At 39.6% G+C, this 10569-nt stretch overlaps 1 long non-coding RNA gene across 1 annotated transcript in view; it reads right to left on the bottom strand.

Moving 5' to 3' along the window:
- Positions 1-3829, bottom strand: part of LOC134617548 (uncharacterized) — a 19370-nt gene extending 15541 nt beyond the window's left edge. Inside the window, exon 1 of the long non-coding RNA XR_010091542.1 lies at positions 3733-3829. This is a non-coding gene — a long non-coding RNA (uncharacterized LOC134617548). The remainder of the gene's footprint in view (positions 1-3732) is intronic.
- Positions 3830-10569: the final 6740 nt, after the last annotated feature.

Below are 10569 nucleotides of genomic sequence, written 5' to 3'. Positions count from 1 at the left end.
TATGCAAAATATATATCACCCTGCAGTACATTTTAATTTCCTTAAAACACTTTGAATTAAAACACTTAAAGACAAAAAAGGTTCTTATTTTTTAAAAGAATGTTATTGGTTCGAGAACAGTGACTATGGCTTATTTAAAGAAAAATCATCTGACACGTCCACTAATCTTCCCCAGTAAACATTGTTGTTATTTAACAATCAGGTGGTGATTTCTGTTAACATCTATTAGTGGCTGAAAAAAGTGAAAAGAAGCAGTGACACGGACATGTTAGTGTTCGCCAACGTCAGTTTGTCGTACCTCTTAAACATTACCTGGTCGCTTTTATTAGAATTTGAAACGAGAGAAAAGTTTCTGCTCAATGTTTGTTTTATACTCTCATATTATCCATTCTAATAAAACAAAAAGACTCTCATCAGTGTGAATAAAGAGGTTAAAAACCCAGATTCTGGCTTTGGAAGGCCATAATTTGGGCTGGGTCTTCTAATTAAGTTTTTAATACTTTCGTTTCTATTTATTACAAGCAGGTAAAAGCACCTGTCGATATATCAAGAAAACAACACCTGATCTTTCATTGCTGTTTTTCCTCTGAAGTTATCAAGATCTGTTTACTTAAACATCGAGATTCAAACTATAAATCTATTTTCTTATTGTAATGGAAAGATAACACTGCAAGTCACATACATAAATTTAGATTTAGTCTCCAGTGCTAAACCGCTGGCTAAATTCGCCGTAATCTTAGACCGACACTTTAAACGCATCAAAAAAACGCAATGATGAACCCGACAGCAGCTAGATCCAGGTAGCTACAGCTAACTAGCACTTAACTGTCTCACTACCTTGACTCACAGCAGCATCGGAGATGATCCCTACAGGTACTGCTAGTATCTATTTAGACATTGGCCACAATGGATTCTTCCAGAAAGTTAAACGAGAAAGAAACCCGAGGAAATTGATACGTCGTTTAATGTAATGTACGACAAACTGGCATATTTGTGATGGCTTTAAACGAGATCACGTAAGAATAACTGAAACAACCAAAACATTTTTTCTTTGCCACTTAAGCATCAGAAAGGAACAAAGTTAAAACAGTAAAAGTGTCAAATGTAAAGGATCCAGATAAATATAACGAAGCGGATGCTGTCACCTGATAAACCCCTTTAACAGTGTTTTCACTGATGGCTGGGAGTGGCACACATATTCACTAGTATCAATTCAAGTCAGAGTTAATTTCCTCTCAAAATGAGACTCGCAAGCACACAAACAGAATCACTAAAATCGCTCATACATGTTATGTTGCCATATGATGAAGTCAGTCTGTGATTCAATGAGGTCAAGCTGGTAATTGCATGCGAGCTGTTTCTGACAATATCGCAATAAATGTTATAAATCACCAAAAATCCTAAATGTATCTTTCTGTCTATTGTAGTTGCCCTTTGCACACTTCCTGTTCTATAATAATATAAACAGAATACAACCAGCTGGCAACCAGTTGAGTCAAGTGTCCTCAAGTTGTCTCATTTGATGTCAACATGTTGGAAAAATGCCTGCATTTATAAGTGTATTTTTTTTCTGACGTCATAGAATAAAATACTATCTTGTATAGTATGTTATTCTTTTCATCTTAATATCTTCCATTGGTTTTCTTAATTTCAACAATCTTTCTGAGAGTGTCTGCATCAGAAAAAGTCCAAGCTGTTACAGTTTGCAGAAAGGCTGCCTCCTATCAGGCGAGATCAGTATTACCACAGAATTATATCACTCATGAAAACGAGCAACATCATGAACAAAGTGGCGCAGATCATGTAAATGTTAACAGTAACTGTGCCATAAGCTGCTGATATATTTTAAATTAAAAAAAATAAAACAAAAAAAACAGTTTGTTAAACTCACAACTGAACATCACACTGCTGGAATAAAAAAAAAATCTATTAACTGATCCAGTGTAAACTCAGGTTTCATGCATGTTTTTCTCTCTGAAAGCAACACAGCAGTTCAGATCAGTGAATAAAAGAAAAACCAATATCCTTTGGATATCAGGAAATAGTCTAACACACTAAAAACTGCTTTTCCTCGGATATTTGATTTTATTCGCTACAGATTAGGCAGAAAGAAGTCACTGTTTGTGCAAAGCTTACATGAATGAATTGAGCAGAGCTTTCAGTTGTGCTTTACATCATCAGAGTTACTGAGAGAGATGAACTGTGGTTTGTGTCGACTCAGTGTGTGGACTCTGCAGTGGCAGCTTTGAGTCATAAGTAAATTACAGGTTAGACACTTGATCCTGTTAGCTTGAAAAAAAGCTGAATGCTGGTGTAGATGCTACTCAACTCAACGTTTTTTTAAAAATTCAAATCTTATTTTTCACACGTTATTCTCGTTGTTTGCTGTTGTAGTTTAAACACGGCGGACATCCTGTTAACGACTCCGGTGTTCCAGTTCAACTCTTGCTGTCCTGTGAACAACATCGGCGTGGTGTTAATTGTTTGCTGTTTTCACGATCGCGTCGCGCATGAGGATGTCGCGAGTTTACCTGGTGATATTTTTAAACATTTTGTTGTTCAACAGCATCAAGACTGACGGAGTGTGTTTGAGATACCCTCACAAGTGTCACAGATGACACATTTGGCGTTTTTTTTTTTTGCTGGTTTGTCGGTAGCAGCTCCTGAAACGCAAGACTGCCACACATCTGTTCAACCAACGCCAGTAGATCTGGAACACCGGTCGTTCAGAGTCTCAGAGCAACGCTCTTCCTTAGCAATCCTCCCAAGCACCACCTTGACTACAAAATTACGTTTTTATTTTAAAACAACAACAACAACAGAAACAGCCGTTAAGAAAGGGGACGCGCCCTTTCCGTGTCGCTCACACGGCCTGCTAGCTGTGGGGTAGGATTAGCTCAGTAACATGAGGAGGGTTCATGTTTAAACAGCCATTATAACTAAAGTAACACACAACAGGCTGGCACAGGAAGACTAAAACATGACTTTTAACGTGTTTAAATTTACAACTACAAAAACCCTGTTTGTACTGTGAATAAGCTTTAACACGTCAGTAAACTGAAACACGGAAAATCCAGTTGACAAAAGACTGATATCTTTTTTAGATGACCTCCCTCCACACAGATTACAACTATGTAACTAGAGCACTAAAGACGGAACACTTTTAATCCAAGGTCACGTCTTATTTCAAATACTTTAGGTATTAAAACTCTACAAGTCGATTAAATGTTACTGAGGATCAGGACAAAGGTGGCTGCTCGTAAACGACACGGAGCTGCTCCCTCGAACACTCGCCATCTTAGTTCTCTCAGTGAGGATTCAAATTTAAAACCAGGCCTGAAACACAAGCTCCTTTTTACTGTGTGTATGTCTCTGTATAATAACTATATAAAGATATATCATTTGTCGTTGAATCTATAAAAACGTGTGTTAGCTTTAAAAACTTGAGCATTTTCTCTGTGACTCGTCAGAGGTCATGAAATATTTGTAAGCTGAGTAAGCGCTGTAGGTGCGTTTGTTCGGACTATTTGAACGAAAAGGGACTAAATAAAAGATGAATCCCCGTGTCTGCCTCGGGTTTAGCTGCTCGGTACTTTATTATTTATTCTTTAAATCGTGCTTTCAGCACAGATCGGTCCGTGAACGCCACTGCAGCAAAACACCATAATAATAACACCGAGCTTCTAATACATGTATGTCATATGTTTATAAAAGAATAAATTTTACACTTACAGCAAGCACACGGTAGTCTGTCCATCGGAGCCCGCTTCGTGTCGGGGCGCGAACAGCACGCAGTCGCTGTCGCTCGGTCTAGTCCCGTAGGCGCCTGCGACACTCAGTTAAGTGGGTGGAGAACGTGACGTGTCAAGAGAGGGGGGGGGACCCTGCGTGACTTGTCTGTTTCGAGAGCTTTGAGCGACACTTCACTTTTGATATCTGCATCTTACGCTTTATTACACATTTACAGATCTGATTATTCGCACGCGCATGTCCGCGTTCACAGCAAAATCTACAATCAGCTCTTCCAGTAAACTGTTGATTAATATTGTGCTGAACACAGTGCAAAAGATTCAATAAGCCACATCTGTGTCTACTGTTTACTGTCATAGCCGAGTGGCTAACAAAGACAAACAGAAGTTTCGAAAGGTTGTGTGTGAGACTTCAGCAGCAGCAGAAAGCAGGCACACTGAGGGTGTACCGTAGCACGCCTATGCTAGCGATCAGCAGCGGGACTTAATGTTCGCGGCGGATAAATCACCCAGGAGAACAACCAAGCCACTAAATAAGTGTATTAAAACACAAGGAGGCACACTCACAACTGGAGCACTGTTTGCACGCATTGTGTGTGGATTATTTAAACATCAGAGCCTGGTTAAGTAACAGTCATTTTTTGTACCGCATCAAGTACCTGCTGCATCACTGTAGTGAAGTTTATCTGGTTCTGCTGAGAACAGGAAACTGAGGCTGTGATTCACACAGGCTCACCAAAGTCTGACAACAGCAGACTGGAGAAACATTTCCAGGTCTGATGAGTTCAGATTTCTGCTGTGACGGTCACATGGATCCATCCTGCCTCGTATCAGAGCATCGATTAAACACAGCGTGTTGCTGCTGACTGCGTCCATCCCTTTATGAACACACTGTAAATATCCTCTGATTGCACTCCATGTCACAAAACTCAAATCACCTCCAACAGGTTTCTTGACCATGATGATGAATTCACTGTACTCAGGTCGCCTCCACAGTCTCCACATCTCAAACAAATGTGTTGGAACGAGAGATTCACATCATGTCTGTGCAGCTGATAAATCTGCAGCAGCTGTGTGATGCTCTCACATCTACATGAACCAAAGTCTCAGAGGAATGTTTGCAGCACCTTGTTGAATCTCTGCTGTGAAGCATTAAAACAGTTCTGGAGGCCAAAAATCAGTACTAGGAAGCTGTACTTAATAAAGTGGCCAGTCAGTGTATATTACTATAATTACATTTTAAAAACTGTAAACACAACTCTGTGGTCATATATTTTGTGGTATTCAGTGTCGGTGAAAACATCTTAGTAATCTTGGTACAGTCACACTGCACTGACCTGGTGCTCCGACTCAGATTCTCTGTTTAATCAGCTTCTCATTAAAATTCAGACTTTATTCAAATGACCACAACCAGGGGGCACTTTAACATAAACAGATGCCTCTGTGATGCATTTACAGTCAGTTTTTTAATGTTCGCAGTCTGTTTAGAAGATCTGAAACACATTTTACATAAAGACAGTTGTGAAAGTGAAATTGTTCCTCAATTCAATTCAATTCAATTTTATTTATACAGCGCCAAATCACAACAAAAGTCGCCTCAAGGCGCTTTATATTGTACAGTAGATTGCACAATAATAAATACAGAGAAAAACTCCTGCTTTTAGTTTGTGGCTGAAGTTAACCTGTGTGTTGTCTTTATTGTGGATGAAGTTACTGAAATTTTCTGCTGACGCATTTGTAGAAAATAACAAAGTTTCAGATCACAACATCCACAGAGACCTGAAGCTTTGTGTTTGACACGCTTTAACCACAAGATTAAAAACATGAAATCATGAATCTGACTGTCTGCTGACACTTCCTGCAGAGTGAGGATGATGAAAATCCCTCCATCCTCACAGTTTATATAAAAAGAGAAAGGTAAAAAATTGTTCCCCTCTTCCTTATACTTTTACTTCAGTCTCAGTATTGCTGTACAGTACTCCTCGATTATCACGGGGCAGTGGCAGATCCAGACCAAACTAACCGCAGGCTAATATCTAAAGAGGGCAATATTTAATCTTTTAAGATATTAAGTGAATTTATTTTCACATGAGGCTGTAACTGAGGACAATAACTGATCGTTGTTAACTTATTACTGTATTCTGTCATTATTGTTCATTACTGTCAGTTACATTGACTTGTAATGACACGACACTCACAGACACACAGGTCTGTTCAACATCACAAACCGCTGGTTGTCCCTCTTCCTCTCCCTCACAGCCCGTCTTCCTCCTCACTCTCAGGACTGTCCCTCTCTGCATCCTCTCAAACTAACTCCTCTGTCTCTCTGTCATCCTGCTCCTCATCATCTCCATCCTCTCTCTCTACATCGTTCTCTACTGGCCCCTGTCTAAAGCCACCTATGCACAGGGGGGTTATGTTCAGGGATTTATGATGTTTGTAGTAAAAGAAGAGCAGCTGCACCTCTCGTCTTTGTTTTTCTTCTCTTTGACGATGATCCGTCCATCACTGACGTCTTCTTTTCTCACTGGTGAGCAGACTGCAGCTGATCGCTCTCTGCACATGAAACACAGAAAGATAAATAAACCAGGTTTTTGCAGGTAGAGCAGCTGTTAGCAGTGCTGCCACACATGTGATATAAAGAAGAGTCGTAGCATCACAAACATCTTTCTTAGAAACTGGCAGCAGTTTCAGCAGCTCTGTTGGATTCAGTGATTTGTTATTGACACCACCAGAAGGAGAAAAGCGCACACATTTTACTACAAGGTCCAAAACCAAGACTCTTTCTAACGTTACACACACACTACAATCAGCACTGTGATGAGAAATGAGCTTCACACATCAGTCCTGTGGAGCTCAGGGTCAATGTTGTAGCTGAGATTCATTTACATGATGCTTGGATTCATTCACTGAATTCTACTTTTACTCCACCTGTTTGCTGTCTGGTATAAACACACTATAAACAACATGGAGTGAAGACGCTATGGCAGGATAGCTCGTGAAACATCTGCTCACATCTGGTTGAATTCAGTTGTGTACATCCACAAAGAGCAGCAGGTCAGCTGATCACAGCCTGGACACTGAAAACCTGAAGCTCACGTTAGAAACGACTGTGATTATTTTCCTGTGCTGAGCCACTACAGCACTTTGAAGGTTCCCCACCTGCTGAATCCACTTTAACCCCGACTGTACATATAAGACATATTTGTTTTCCTCTGTTTCCTGTTGTTTTCCTCTGCTCATGTTCTACTTCACTGATTCAAACTGAGGATCTATATTAGAATGAACATTTAGACTGAAAGAGTTCGTCAGAAATCCAGAAATGTGTGTGTTGGACCAAACAGTGATTTCTGATGTTTCTGTGTGTTTTTCTCAAATATGTTTATATTGTTAAACAGACTGTAGTGAACATGATTTATGAATGAGTTACATATAAAATAAAGAAATGAGCTGCTGTCTAAGTATCTTGATGACACTGTGTAATTGTAGCACATTGTAATTAATCCTGTCCTTTGTGGTGAGTTAAATATCCTCATACAACTGTGATGTTATATTTCTTCAAACGTCTTGGCCATATCTCTTTTTAAAAGGACATTTTAATATTAATGACAGTTTTACCCATATATATATATATATATATATATATATATATATATATATATATATATATATATATATATATATATATATATATATATATATATATATATATATATATATATATGCAATCAGTTATATATATATAACTGATTGCAGTTCTACCTTGTGACAGAAATATTCTTTCTGGCTCAAAATAACTGGATATCATTCATGAGAGATATATTAGAGCTATTTAAACGAGTCTCTTTTAAATTCCCGCGATGATATCTGGCAAATTCCGAAAATGACATCTTGGCATCTGATAGGCTGAAGGGTATTGGCATCTGATAGGCTGAAGGGTATTGGCATCTGATAGGTTGAAGGGTATTGTCATCTGATAGGTTGAAGGGTATTGTCATCTGATAGGCTGAAGTTTCACCGCCAATGTTCATTTATATGAAGGGTTTTAAGGATTTTAACAGCAGGTCGCTGACAGATCTGTAGACCAGTTCCGGCTTTGGCAACAATTTTAAAGTCAAATTTTCAGAAACTTTTCCCGCGAAGTTTAAAAACACTCTGATCTCAGCACCCACAGAAGTACGAGTAATGGACCTGATATCAGCCTGCTGCTCTGTGATTTTCACCTGCCTTCTCTCGGCTGTCTCTACAAGTGAGTTAAACTGATTTTTTGTTTTTTACACTGTAACTACACACTCATAACACACTGCGATCCACTGTAATACACTCATAACACACTGCGATCCACTGTAATACACTCATAACACACTGCGATCCACTGTAATACACACTCATAACACACTGCGATCCACTGTAACTACACACTGTGGTGGCAGAGATAGATCAGCAGGGTGCTTGTGCTATGATCGGGAGGTCGGGGCTTCACCAACCCTGAGGTATCCCTGAGTGAGGTACCGTCTGTACACACTGCTCCCGGGGCGCTGGACTGGTGGCTGCTCGCTGCTTCACTGACTGAATGTGTTAAATGCAGCGGACTAATTTCCTTCTGGAGTAATAAAGTACACATTACATTACTTTATAATTACTACAACTTTATAAACTAGAAAATCCGTCAAAAGAAGGAGCGAGTAAACGCAACGCTGTCACAAACGAGCCCGAGGTTTTCCTGCTAGTCTTAAAAAAGGGTTGTACTTCCGGTCCCAGTGAGCAGGAGGAAACTGTCTGAATCGCTTCACATTTACATGGAAATGATCTTTAATGCTGAAGCAGTGTGGGTATCAGTCATGGCCTCCGCTTGTGTGTTTTTCTATTAAGATCAGGATCATTGCCTGAAAAATAATGATGTTACCGATCAGATTCTTTCATGGTGGCTCAAAATCTGATGGCACTTCTGTGTGTTCATAATTTCATCCATTCAGACAAGATCAACAACACTGACTGACACGCAACTCCAAAAACTAACAGAGCCTCCATCGTGTTTCACAGATGGCTTCAAAAATGTACAATTTTGATTCATCATTTAAAGCTTTAACCTCTCTAATCTGTGTCGTTTCCTCTTTCAGTCCAGGAAAACATCATAGCTGTGTCCAAACAGAAGACCATTGTGACATGTCTAGTTGCAAACAACAACACTTACACAGTTATAGAGTGGGAAAAATTAGGCCTGGAACCAGAACATGTCCTTTTGTATCGGAATGGACACTTTGAACCAGACAACCAGAATCCATCTTTTAGGAACCGGGTGTCTCTGCAGGAGACACTGATGAAGGACGGAGACGTGTCTTTGATTCTGAACAATGTGTCGACTGCTGATAGTGGAACATATGTGTGTCGGGTCTACATGAAAGGAACAGGCTCATGGGAATCCATCAGCAACATCACCCTGAGTGTTGTTGATCCTCCAGGTGAGTGAGTAGAGTTGAGTGTGTGTGTGATCAGAGGTGAAGCTGCTTCCTGGTTGTTGATGTTTGTTTCTAAAGATGTTGTTGATGAGACTTTGTAGAAAGCAGCTGGTCTGAGTGATGTGATCAGAGTGCAGTAGATAATGTCTGACAGCAGTTTGAAGAGGAAATGGATTCTGTTCTGTTCTTCACTCATCACCTACCTGACAGCTGACACCTCACACCTGTTTCTCACCTGCAGGTCAGACAGGAGGAGACACAGAGGATGGAGGGAAGGAGGATGGATCTCTTGGACTGAAAGTTGGTCTTCCTGTTGGCCTTATTGTTGCTGCTGTTGTTTTTGGTGGTGTTTTTTTTTAATCTACAGGAAACTTAAAGCACAGAAGCAGGGTTCATATCAGCCTCCAGCTGCACAGCAGCCTGTTTGAAATGTTAAAATATGATTTTCACAAGTTTTTAAATGTTATTTTTGTTTGGTGCAAAACGTCGACAAACAGTCCAACAGAGAAACAGAGTCAGGATTCAGGATTCGCCTCCTTGAACTGTCTCAGAGGGTTTCCAGCTGATCTGAGTCTTCTGCTGCTGTTCCAGCTTCTCAGAGCAGAGACAGACGAGGACATCCTGCATTTGTTGTTCAGCATCTTTGTGAATGATTTCATCACGTTGTGTTGAACAACTTTAAAGATGGATTCATTCCAAAAGAAGATTGAACTACTGTCTTACATTTCCTTCTTTTTCTTTGGTTTGCTTGAATTTCAGACGTGTCCTGTTTCTACTGAGTGTAGCTGTTAGCTCGTGACCTCCTGCTGAGCTGAAGCCTCAGACTGTTTCTGTAGCTTAAATAGACGAGACATCTATAATATCAAATCAAATCAAATCAAATCAAATCACTTTTATTGTCACATCACATGTGCAGGTACACTGGTACAGTACATGTGAGTGAAATTCTTGTGTGCGAGCTTCACAAGCAACAGAGTTGTGCAAAATACAATAATGTAAAACAAGCAAAATATAAAAATGGCTAATCTAAAAAGTAATAAATATATGTACAATATGTAAAGGTATATACATTACTGAATGTGTATACTAAATATGTTTTTCTACGTGTGTGTGTGTTTGAGTGTGTATATAGTATGTATATACATGTTTTACAAATGAAATAAAGTAAACAATAAAATAAGATATATAAAATATACAGAGGTTGGTATGTGCAAAACAGTGGTATTTATATACAGTATGGAGTGCATAATGTTGAAGTTCCAGTAGTGAGGGTGAGGTGTCTATGAAGTGTTCAGCAGTCTGATGGCCTGATGGAAAAAGCTGTCTCTCAGTCTGCTGGTACGGGACCGGATGCTGCAGAA

The sequence above is a fragment of the Pelmatolapia mariae genome, linkage group LG3_W, assembly GCF_036321145.2.
Source record: "Pelmatolapia mariae isolate MD_Pm_ZW linkage group LG3_W, Pm_UMD_F_2, whole genome shotgun sequence".
NCBI lineage: Eukaryota > Metazoa > Chordata > Actinopteri > Cichliformes > Cichlidae > Pelmatolapia > Pelmatolapia mariae.
This window is presented reverse-complemented; position numbering and strand designations above follow the sequence as displayed.